This window comes from Triturus cristatus, chromosome 11 (genome assembly GCF_964204655.1).
Source record: "Triturus cristatus chromosome 11, aTriCri1.1, whole genome shotgun sequence".
NCBI classification, from domain to species: Eukaryota; Metazoa; Chordata; class Amphibia; order Caudata; family Salamandridae; genus Triturus; species Triturus cristatus.
This window is the reverse complement of record NC_140594.1, coordinates 479,473,705-479,486,628: the sequence shown is the minus strand read 5'-3', so window position 1 is coordinate 479,486,628 and position 12,924 is coordinate 479,473,705. Positions and strand designations below refer to the sequence as shown.

The 12,924-nt window shown below is 41.8% G+C and overlaps 1 protein-coding gene across 5 annotated transcripts in view; it reads left to right on the top strand.

Moving 5' to 3' along the window:
• Positions 1 to 239: 239 nt before the first annotated feature.
• The window catches only part of CDCA2 (cell division cycle associated 2), a 458,496-nt gene continuing 445,811 nt past the window's right edge, over positions 240 to 12,924 (top strand). For all 5 annotated transcript variants that reach the window (XM_085632793.1, XM_085632792.1, XM_085632791.1 and 2 more), the window contains exon 1: positions 240 to 378. The gene's annotated coding sequence lies outside the window, so the exon portion shown is untranslated. The remainder of the gene's footprint in view (positions 379 to 12,924) is intronic.

Sequence of the window (12,924 nt, the reverse complement as noted above, 5' to 3'; positions counted from 1 at the left end):
AAATCGGTAGTCTCCCGCCTGAATCGGGAGGGTTGTCATGTATGCTTCTTGGATTAATTCCCCACCTCGTCTCACAATATCATGCAAGCCTAGGCAAATCACTAATCTCCCCATGTCTAAAAAGATGTAATATAATTTGGTTCTCATTTAAAGCGCTATATATAATTAGTCACAAAAACAATAGCATTAAAAGTGTCTCGACACGCGCATGCGTGATACCGAAAGGTGGTCCGGGTGCTGTTCTTTCTTCTCTTTCTACTGTGACGTGTTTGGATTTGAATCCTGGCGGCGCTGGACTCGAGTTGTTGTTCTACGGATAGTTGTACCTTTCTCTGCAGTTGTGACAAGGAACAGAGCTTGAGTTCCGGTTCATCCGAGGTGAATGAGTTCTCCTGTTCTATCACATTTGAGAGGTTCTCAGAGCTGGTGATTCGGCGAGCTTGTGGTTGTAGCACCCCCCGAAATGTTTTGGTGAATGGCACTGCCGCCATCAACCAGAGGGTTCTTGTGGGTATGACCGCTGCCAGTAGTTGACTCCTAGGATTCTTTCGCACGAGGTGGTGGGTGGGGTGGAAGGGGAAGAAACTTTTGGTACTACTGAACTGATCAGGGGGCTGCCTCCAATGGCGCTGCCCTGGCATTAAAGTTGCATTAATCGAGGAGTTCAAATACATAGAATAAGTTGTTTAAAGATGGGTGAGCAGGGCGATTTCAGACGTCCATTGTCTTACTTTTGCTCTTAAGAAATACTGCTGAGAATGAAAAGTCGTAAATGTCGCTTATGCTCCCTGGGCATGAGGTTTATTTTTTTGGGGGGAGGGGAGGGTTAAGGTGAGGGAGGGCACATAGATGTTAAATAAGGAAATACATTCTTGGGCTGAAGGTGCTGCCATTGAGTGACTACCTGGGAGGTGGCTGGTCTGCAGCCAATAACAGTGTTTTAGGAGGGTCTCCTGGCGCTGCTAGGTGGGTAACACTATTGAAAGTAGTTGCTTTTCTTTGGTCGTGGTGAGTTTGCTAGTAAAGAAAATAAATACTGATCAGAAAAGGCATTTGGAGGTGATGCTGTTTATAAACCAGGGCATTGCTGTTACTAAACAGAACTGTACCAAGGAATTGTCCGTATTGCAAGCAGTTCAATAAGTATTTGCAGTGACTACCCTTTGGTGCTAGTGTTTGTGGAAATGAGTGCTTTGTAATGTGAATGGTGCAGCAAAGCAAAGACCTGGTTGTTGGCCATGATGACAGATTAGTCTGTTTTGTTCAGTCAGAAGTTAACACAAATACTTTTTATGTGTCCGGGTTGCTAATGAAAGACAACTTGGAACGAAGGGGTACTTCCGTTGATGGGACTGTGGAGGAACTGGTGCCAATAATGAGTGATGTTGCCAATGATGATGGACCTCAGAAGATGACTGATGGGCTACTGCGAGTTTTGTTAGTGTGGACCAATTTGGGGGTGATGCCCAATGAAAGGGGATCACAAAGGTGATTAGGGTGATAGATGTGGATGAATTGATGGTGCCAATGATTGGGGTCTGCTGTACTGATAGCTTCTATAAGGCTGTGGTGCGAGTGAAGGTTCCATTGAGAGGACTTTGTTGGGTGCGGTGGTGTCAATGACCTGATGTTTTTTGCCTGTGGGCACAACCTCCACCGGGGAATTCTTGGTGGGGTGCTTCTCCAGCTAAAATAATGGTAAGGATGCTTCTACCAAGGAGAGCTCTGATAGCGGTGTTTCTGCCAGTATGAACGCTTTGGTTGATGTGCAGAACTCGTCAGCTCGGGGATGGTGTGTTTTCCATTAAGGGAAAAACAGTAATTATTTAATAAAATATAGGATCTTGCAATTTTTCACAGGGAGCAGATGAGATATTCAGCCTCAGAATGACGAGATTAGCTTTGTCTCACAACATGCAATAGTTACATTTAATCAATCAAAACATAAGACATGGGTTTTTGCTGTAGCACCTATGCATTGTCTGATACTGATTGATTGAATCTTTATTGTATGATTACTTAAAATATTTTACAAAAGTGATAGCATAAAAAAGACACTGAATATAAAAATGCTAAAGACTATAAATTGTGCCATAAAATGATATCATATAGAAATTTGAGGTATAGCATTTATCGCCAAGCGATGTTGACCTCCACCTGAGATGTGGGTTCAAAAGTGATTTATATAGCGAGTACAGCGTGAGACGACACTACGCAAGGCCAAAGTTGTGAAGTGTGTGGGCATTCAATGTTGTGGCGTGCAAGCATGCATGGGGTTAAGTTATGCAGGGAGAGTGTCAAGGTTAGTGTGACAGAAAGCGATACTCTGCACTGCTCAATAAAGATCTGATATTGGAGTCGCCAATTACATGCTCTGTGAAGTGTTGGTCTATTTGGCGCATGAAAGTGCAGGGGACGTTGCCAAGAGATTATATGGAGTGATAGTTGGAGAGTCAGAACCGTATGCGGGCCCCTAGTGTGGTACGTCCTTCATGCATGCCAGTGTGCGCCATAAAAATCAAAGATGCATGAATGAGATCATTATGGCCAGTTTGTACTGCTAATGTAGATCTTTTAATGAGCACTTCAAAAAACTTGTGCACTTTTATTTGTCATAAGTAGTTTTTTTTTTTTTTTTGATCAGTAGATGTTTGCAGAAAAAACTCAGTTTGCTTCTGGGAAATCAAATTTGTGAGAATTTAGATCAGTTGTTGGCTACACAGCAGTACTCCTGTTTGGTACTGTTGTGTTCCACATGTGTTTTAGGATCAGCTGCAGGATCATCTGGCTTTGTGCACTATACTTTTTAGATGTGAGCAGGAGGTGGTACTGTCTGAAGTCCGGATAGTCTGCGATGCAATTGATTTCATTAAAAATTCCATGGCAAGTAATGCATAGTGATGTAGTGCTCTTTAAGGAGCTAGTCTTCAACTCTTTCCTAAGGAGCTATGTTGGGGCGGTCCTGATGGACACAAGAAGGATGTTCCAGATTCTGGATGCATGGATGGAAAAGGTCTTGTCTTGTTTTTTAATTTTTACCTTTCCACCCCAACAGTTTTATAATTATAATGTAAAGAGAAAGGTGTTTTAATGGGAGTGTTAACTTCTTGGAAGTCCTAATATGTCTGAGAATTTATGAAAAATAGGCAGAATCCCAAGCAATTCAAACTGTACAGTTTCTCAAGTAAACAACAATTTTTCAGAGTGCCAAAATGCTAGTTCCTAAAGTGAAGCGTTTTGGTGACCAGTTGTGTTTCTGTGAATTTTTCAGTAGTTGGTATCGGAGGTACCAATGAGATCAGGACAAATTATTTACCAGCCCAAGTGATGTTATAGTTTGTGTTCAGTAGAGGGACTACTGTTGGTGAGGTTGGGCTAGCACCCAACATATGCACCTCTGCATTCACATGCTTAAATTCATTGCATTGCTTATTTGCCAGTTGTGGTGGAATTATTAGTGGCTAGGGCACCAGGTGGTTCATTAGTTTTTATAGGGATACTGCACTTTTAAGGTTAGGCTTCAATCGCAATTTTTGATGCATTAAAACTTGTCCTCAAAATGGATGAATAACTGGCTAACAGTTTAATTGAAAACATTGAAAAGTGAGGCCTGGAACAATGGTATGCAAGTCTAATGGAAGGGAATAAAATCAGACCATTCTATTAAAATAGCGCTAAAATGTAAGAGAGAAATACAGGTCACCTTTATCATCATACTCTTGGAAAAGAATTAATGAATTACATTTTGATAAAAATGAGAGGGGCAAACTATAGGAGATTGCAGTTCTAAGCAACATGGATTGCATATAGGAATGCAACGTTTCTCCACAAGATTGATTCTAAAATGAAGCCAAGCTGATTTAGGTTCTCCTCAACAGAAATCAGTTATTAGTTGCATATTGACTGGCCATGTCGAAAAATACCACAATTTTTTGGTGAGAAATATTTGGGTCAGTGAAGGATACGCTAAGTTTCTAAATTCTGCATACCCCACTGGTTGCATTGTAGGGATATTCTCCTTCCTTGGATATTTTACCTTTCAGCGAAAAGCAAATAATCTTTATCCTTATGCTTTTAGTAAGATCACGGATTGCACAGCACTGGAGATCACAACATAAACCATAATTTGATGTATGGTTAAGAAAAATAAAGTAGAAGATAGAGAAAGCATTTATGCAACTAAAAAAGGTTCTTGTAAAAAGAAAAAAAGATATATTATGGAATGGGTTTATATAAAGCTCTAGTGACTGGTTATCTTGATGGCAGAGTTCTGTATGAAGATACAGGTTTGTCATTCTCAGGTTGTTTATTGACTGCAATTCTTTGTTACAACTCATTTGCAATTAAAAATGCCAATTAAAAAAAAGTATTGCGGTGTCTGGAACGGTAAGTATTAGGATGATATAAACTGTTGAGATTTTTTTCATTTCACGTAAAAATAATGTAATTATTAAATGGAGGGAAGGCAGTATTTGGAAATGGAACACAAAACTTCCACAATATGATATATTAAAATAGTTGGCATATTAATGTAGGGATAAAACAATGATGTATCAAATGGATTTTATGTCTTAGATTCTGGAAATAAAAATAACGTTATTAGTTATTGTTTTGTCACTGAGTTTAATGTTATGGAAGATATATTAAAAGGTTAGGGAGAAACTGAAGATAGAAGAGGATGCAGGCTGATGTCTGGGAACATAGCCCCATAGAAATTGCATTTGAATGAGGGTCCCAGTTTGAATTTGTTTAGCACTGAATGCAGGAAGTCAGGAGAAGGTCCTTATCGGAGGCTTTCTCCACGTCCAGTGCCCTGGTTATTGAATCGGATGTTAAGGATTTGGCCTTTTCTAATATTTGACCAAGTAGGCTAATATTATCGGAGGCATATGTGCCCTTAAGCCCAGTTTGTGTGTGATGTATTAGTTCTGGTAGGGCTTTTTTTATTCTTAGGTCAAGGATATTTGCATTGATGTTACAGGCCACCTTTTAGAGTGTGATTGACTTGTAGTTTTTGGGATCCATAGAGTCATTCCAGTCTTTGGGACTGATTATGATGCGGTCGGAAAAGGCTCCAACAGTCTGTTTGAGCCGTTCTGACTGCATCATAGTCAGCCGGTCGGATTCCTTTCTGACTGACCCATTGCGATGGAGTCGGTCGGAAAGGAATGTGACCGGTCATTCCGGCTGGCTTCTGACGGTCCGCTAGTCTTAATGACTTAAGTAATCCTAAGGGTGTCTCTTTCTGCCGAGGAATTACAATGTCTAATTCTGATAGCCTTTCTGTGCCGGCCTTTCTGACACAAAGGCTGTCGGACGTCTACTTTGGGGGCCCCCCCAGCAGGGCCCCCATAGGTGCATCGCCTCCGGTTGGAGGCCGAGGGTGCACCTAAGGTGCCATCCTGTTGATCCCTGCACCCCGTGGCAGGCACCTTGAGGTCCCTGCCACTGGGTGCATGGATGAACTGCACCTCTTCGTTTTACTATGACAGAATGTATTCCGGTTGGAATGCATGCTCCTGTTGTAAAGAATAGGAGTGCGACGAACACTGTTGGGTCACATCCTGATTGGTCGGTCCGGACCACCGACAGGAGGTTGGATGGTCCCAAAACCGAAACGATGTTGGGCGGTCCTAAGCCCGCCCGACATCGTAATTAGGCTCTTTGTGTATAACCACAATTGTGGCATCCAAGGCTGTACCCTTTTTTTTATTATAACAATTTTTTTTGAGACTGCGACTTGCAATTAAAACATTTACAAAAGTACATTTCCATGAGACAGTCTTGTCCATCATATGATAGTGGTTACATAGGATGCTAACATTTCTGATGCACAATAGAGGCTTATCAGCGAACAGACATATGCGATTACTCATCATCATCTGAGGTAGGATTTATTTGTGGGGGAGCGCAGATACCTCCCCTAAATATGTTCCATTTACCCCATATGTGCTCCCATTTTTTTGGGGCATCCCCTGTGGACATACGTGGCCTTTTCAGTTACCATGTCCAGGTCCATATCTTTGCACCAGTCCTGGAGGCACGGTGCTGCATCTGCCCCCCAATATCTAGCAATATTTTGCTTCTCTATTAACATACCCAGGGTTGCCCATGCTTGGGCAGTGTGATTTAGGTCCGTAGGCTCCCAGATGTTTAAGAGACAACATTTAGGCACAGGCGGTACCGGGCTTTCTCCAACTTGTGTGATTGTGTCAATCACTTCTGTCCAGTATTATTTAATCACTGGGCAGACCCATAATAGTGTGTGGTAAAAGGTGCTTATGTCACCACATTGATGCAAGCAGAATTGATCGCTAGACTTTCCAAAATTGGCTGTTAGTCTGGTAAAATATGTCCTGTGGAGCACTTTTAGTTGTATAAAACTGAACTAAGAGGATACTTCCACCACTCTTGGGGATTCTAGTGCCTCCTGCCAGTCGGTATTGTCCAATTCGCCGACATTGGTTTGACATTTTTCCTGCAATAATTGCGAAGGATCTACCTGATTATTAATGATTTTACGGTATGTGAGTCATATTGCCTTTTTGTCAATATATTTCGTAAGGAGTCTGTCGTCCAGTGGGGAAGACTCTTGAAGGATCATATCTGGCGGGATTGCCATTTCTAGTGCGTGTCGAATCTGCAAGTATCGAAACAGCTCGGAGGGTGCCATTTCGTATTGGGTTTGTAATTGGGTGAAGGTGAGAATTTTCCCATTTTTAGGTCTCACTGAGCAAGCGCTGCTCTGCGAGAAATTTAGTGAGTGGCTTTTGAAAGTGCTATCGGAGGCTTTTGCTGGCCTCAAGCTAGCGTTCACGTGCGCGTGCATGCAAGCAGCCACCATGTGGGTTTCTGTCATGGCTCATTAAGCCTTGCATGCCTCTCTCCGCCTTGTTTTATTTACTTTTTGCGCGCGCACACAACTCCCGGTCGCGGCCGAACTTCTTGCTCGCGATCACTTTTTTTTTTTCTTTTCGCGTGCTTGTTGGTGTAGTAAGTTGGCTCATAAAATTTAGATTTGAAATGACTTGTAACCTGACCTGCCTCACAAGTATTGGGATAGGTCTCAAACTGCGACTCGTCCAATGGGTGGGCATCAAGGGAATAGTGACCTATTTATCTGTTGCTAATGGCCTACCACCCAGATGTCAAAAATCTGTAATGTTCAGTAATTGAATTTGAGTTGCCGAACATTTATATCTGTCATTCAGTATTTGGAGGGAAACCCTGAAACTTGTTCCTGCCAAATATCAAATCGGTGTTGGGTCGCTATCTCATTTTAGGAGTCGGTAAAATTTAGTAATTCCTAAAATGGGATAAGAACACTTTTTTTTTTTTTTTTTTTTTTTAAATCTAACATTTTATCAGTGCGTTTATGACAGTAAAGATGCTTTGTAAATCTTGCCCCCCATTCTCGTTTGTTTGGGTCTACTATGTTCTTTTAAGCTCCAAAAAATGAGATGCGCATCTTGATAAACACCATAAGCCCCATAAAGAAGTTAAAGATAATTTTAATTGCTCCTCACTGGTGCAAACGGCTATTCGAGTCACTGAAGAGGGAGGAAAGTGGCGCTCACTGCGACAGGCTGAGGCCACATGTACGGCAACTCTAGTCTGCAGACTCCCAGACTTCACCCAAGCCGGCGGCTCCCTTTTGTGACGGTTTATTTTTACTGATCATACAGTATATCCCTCCATGATATTTCCAGGTATTATTTTTTATCACTTGTCGACAGGCTGTCAGATGTTTGTTCACAAAACGCTGTACCCGTCGTGGGCAGCTCAGCGGATGGAAAATGACTGTCCGCGCGGTCCAACGTTAAGCGCCAGCTACGACAGGCACACAACGCCTGTCCCTTAATAACCGACACGGGCACGAGCGAACCACGGGTTATTATTCAAGCCCGAGCTGTTCTTTGCATTAACGTGAATTATTTCAAACGACTACAAGTCCGCCTTTCTCATGCATGTTTTTGTTTCCATGGCTGAGTTATGGCGGAGAGCGGGTCTTTAGACACACGGGTCAGCCTCACCTCAGCACACTTTACCTAATTCATGAACTGTGGGAAGACAATGAGGGCGCTTCGACAGCCCTCGCCCGTGGCCCCAGCTCATGTATTTTTCAGCAGTCTGTCTTTTCGCTTTAAGGAGTTGGTATAGTGATCGAGTATCCGCGGATCACGAGGGCGTGGCCTGTTTGGCTCTGGCTTCTGAGGCAAGCAGAAGGGACATGTCTGCGCAGTAGGAAATCGAATCGCAGCACCTTGTTACTTGAGAATACTGTAAAAACAAGCATTGGCAAAGCTAATAGGTCTCGCCCCTGTGAGAGATATTGTATTTGCCGATGCCATAGAGCCGTGTTGTACAGCAGCACGGCTGCTGTGCAGCATGGCTAAAAGTTATTTTTTTTGTTAAAGATAAAAAAGAGATATGGAGCGACCAGTGCTGGCTGCGTCATACCGCTTCTTGAAACTGTTCTCGTTGCTTTTTTTTTTTTTAAACTAATGTAAACTGCAAAACCATAATTACAGGCCTGTAGAGTTGGGGGGGGCTTGGATGGGGGTTCATCGGACATTTTTTTAATGCCAACGCTCCAAACCTCAGCGCTTTGGCTTCGAGAAGTAGGTGTTTCCATCTCCAACACGGAAGCGGGCCTTCCTTCATAGAGTAACCCATAAGATAACACACAAGGTTCTATTTCGAGGCTCCTGTCTTCGGTAGCTGTGCTTGCGTCACGCGCTGCTAGAATGCAGAAGGCACATTACAGAACAGGCATTGGCATAGCCAATAGGTCTCGCTTTTGGGACCTTATAAGTATTTAGTTATGCAGCACAATATCCTTGGTGCAACAACATCAACTGTTGCATGGCTAAACACTTATAAGGTCCAAAAGGCGAGACCCATTGGCTATGCCAATGCTTGTTCCAGAGGTCGCCCAGTAGCGAGATCCCTATTGTGTCCCATTGTCTAAACCCCTTACTCTTACCCAGGCTGCCTAGTTTGCCTGTCTCCCATAGTGGGGTATGTTGCGTTCGTTTGCGTTCCAACCCAAATGTCGTGTTACGGTGTACCACGTGCGGACGGTGTGTGCTGTGGGTCCTATAAGCTCTGATTTTTCGCTTTTTATTATATAGTGCTCGATTAATTCCCCCCCACTCCTAAAGTGTCTGTCTAGTCGAAATGCGGGGTCAGTTTGGGCGAATAAATGAATTGATTAATTACTGTTAGTTGAGACCTAAGTAGTATGTTTGGACGTGCAAGACCGCTGTCATACCAGCTCCTAACCGGCTTTACTGCTGCTATTCTAGCAGGAGGTTATTCACTTCAAAATCTATTGCTTTGAAGTGCAAGGCTGTACCCTTGATATCCCAAGTGGAAGCTAAAATGAGAATATATTTTCCAGATGATGTAGGCAAGTGTAGTGAATGGTCTTCTAGAAACATGCGGGGTAGCTGTATGGACACAGGGCTTTGCTGTATTTTAGTGATAGGATGGCTTTGACTGTTTCAGAAGTTTGAATCCCTTTGTTAAGGTCTAGATATTATTTTGTCGTTCAGTGGTGGGAGTTTAATTTGCTAAGATATTTGTGACGGTCTTCTAAACTAACACTGTGAGGGTTATAAAGCAATGAGTAGAATGGGTGAAAACAACCTGTAATATTTTTAACATTTGTGAGATACCGGGTTGGTCTCTGATGGCTGCAATGTGTATTTTGTTTTAGCTCTGAAGTAGTTGGCTAAGAGTTTCCCAGCTTTATTTTGATCTTTATTTCTATCCTTGGATTCATTGACCTATTTATGTGCTCTCACTGATAGATTTGTTAAAAAAAATGTATTTAAGGGTTTTAAGTTTGAATAGGATTGGAATGGTTAGAGCGGCAGAAGTGGAGAAGTGTGGCTCAATGGTTAGAGCGGCAGACCTCGATGCAGAGCACTGGTCCGGGACCAGGGTTCGATTCCCGCCGCGGCCTCGGGCTATAAATTCCTCAGACCGGATATTCTCGCCTCAGTGCCTATTCTAATCATGGGTCCCACGCTGCAACTCTGGGCAATAGCTTGCTTAATCTCCACAACGGCCCCAACAGCGCTGGGATGCCTGGCTTCACCATGGGGGTGACCAGGAGTGGACACCTCACACGGAAAGCCAGGAAGGGTTCCTTCAGCGGTATGAGTACAGCGCTGAGATACCCGTAGAGGTGATCGGCGCTATATAAATACCTATACATTTACATTTTACATTTACAATGTATATGGAGCATATTAGTTTCATTTCCATTTTTTTAAAAATGTTTAATTTAAATTTCCAGGGAGTAGAGTTTAGTGTTCATGGCCCTGTTTTGTTTGGAGGTGATATCAATCATGGCAACTCTTATAGTAGCCTTTGTATCATCCCATAAGATCTCTGGGAAAGATTAATATTTCTATGTGTAGATAATCGCTTGCTTCTGGGTCCTTAATTAACTCTTCATTAATCCTCCAAATTTTATCTACAGTCTGAGAGAGAATGATATCTATGTCTATAGAGATATTACCATGATCCAAGATTAAAAAGGGTTTTATTTTAGGATTGGAGGCTTTGGCTGCCAGAAAATAAAATGGAGAGTTAACACATAATTTGCTCTTGTTATTGTGTTGTGAGGGTGTGAGTAGAAGGTAAATTCACTGACAGTGGGATTATGTATGCACCATAAATGGTTAAAGTGCTATTTTCTAAGTAATTGTTTAATCTATTTATGGAGTCTCTTGCCACCTATTAGTATACCTGGTTCATTAGGATCGATCAGAGATTGACTTATTGGGGATCATCTACCGGTGCATAAATGTTAATGATATAGAAAAGATAAGTCCTCCTGCATTAAGTTTTGAGATGAGCCTCTTCTGTCGTTGTCACAGATACTTAGCACTCATTAAATTAGCTTTCTGGTAGATTATATGGGTGCTATTTTTTCTACAAGCTGGGGATCAGGCATAGTCTAGTATCCAGGAGTTCAGCATGCTTTGGGCCTCTGCCATACCAATTCTTTTAGTAGAATAATATCTCTTTTGAGTTTCTGCAATAGTCTAAGACTCCTTTTAAATAGATGTTTGAGGCCTTTGGTATTCAGTGATAAGCTTTTAAGGCGTTAAGGTAGCATTAATGTAGGAATTATAGTGGTGGGTGATTTGCTGGGTTTTGCTATTCTTTCCTAAAGATACTGTAAGCACTCCCACCCCACTCGGGACCAGAGAAATTGGGCAGGACGGGAGATGTGGATCATTATCCCTGTGTTAAAGCGACCTGGCAAGGTAAAATACTAATAAAGTAGCCAACAAAAAAGGAAGGAGCTGAAGCAGACATGGCGACTGAATAAGTAAAATTGTCTACATAACTAATTTCAAACAGTTGAACACTAGGACAGCTGATAAATTAATGTCGACCTAACCCCAGACAATGAAGTCAGCATATAATCAAATATCATGTAGGCTCAATCTATGGGATATCTCAACATATAGTTTGGTAGTGTTAGCAGAGGTAGATGAGTTTTATAAGAGCGCTAGAATTTAGAATGCTAGCTATAGATTAGTGTGTAATTAAGTAGCAGGGTGTTGCTTATTGGGTATAAATGTGCAGAGTAATCCACTAGTAAAAATGTAAATACAAGTGTGTTACCGACTTGAAAGATAACATGGAGTAACTACGGCTGGTAAAGTGAGCAGTGAAATGATCCAGATCAGATCTCAAGCAGAGCTTGATCAGTTTAAATGTGTCCATTTGGATTTACAAAGGCATTCAGTTGAGCGGTGAATCTAATTATGCCAACTGGTCGTAACGGAGAAATATGAACCTTCAGAGACTCTAGTTATTGGTGTAGGGGTGTTAATACGAGCATAGTTAGGATATCATTGCAAGTAGTGAACTTGAGAGTGCTGTAGGTTCTTAATGTATTTGTCCAAGTCAGCAGGTTCAAGGAATACTACACTCTTCCATTTGTGAATTTTCGCTTTTGATGGGCTTGCAAAGCGAAAGTGAATTTCAGCGATATTAGGGCTATCTTTCCTGCTGGTAATGGTGGCTTTGGTGTAGTCCTGTGAGAGAACAATTTTGCAGGCATTCCAATTGATTATTCGCAGCTTCCACATATGGGCTAAGATGATTTCGGAGTGTTTGTAACAAAGGGGGCTTGCTACATTTCATGGGTCTATGATATTTTAAATGAGGCAATGGTCTGTTGGGGATTCTGTGGGCACTCTCGCAATTTTTATGTCTTTGTTAAAAGAGATGCATAAGGTTTTTGGGATCTATGATTCCAGAAAAGAATATTCTGGTTTTTAGGCCTTCTATGAAGAAGATGGAAAAGTGAAAGTTTCTGGAAAAGTGAGCAGTTTCTTCCCCATCAATAAATCATTTTTTAAAGTATGTAATGGATAAATCTAATATGAGGGCATTTCAATCTTAAAGATAAGCAGGTAAACATAAACACTTATGAAGACTGTATTTTCCAATTGGGGCACAAAACCTTTGCAAGGCATAGAAACCTGGGCAATTGAAAGCTAACTTCAAATTAGAAGTAGTGATACCAATTGAGCTTAACACGTGGGCTTTGGTGTCCAAAAATGTTTTTTGTAGAGGGAAAGCCTTCACTTTGCTAACTGGCAGGCTTTATAATTGCACCAATTCACAGTTTAGTATACAAAAGTAACACTGCCAGTAACGAACGTCTGTGATGCGATGTGAACACAGAGTTGCAAAGTGGGAGACAGTCATTATAAATCACATAGCTACGTATCAGTTGTGAATAATATAAGTAATGCAAAGTATTCATGCACACTACTATCAAATTCACACAGTTCAATTACTTGAACTAAACCTATCTGTCCCCAAAACATATAAGGCACATTTTGTCAGGTATGCGACCTGTGCCAGTGATCCAATATCAATGACGCA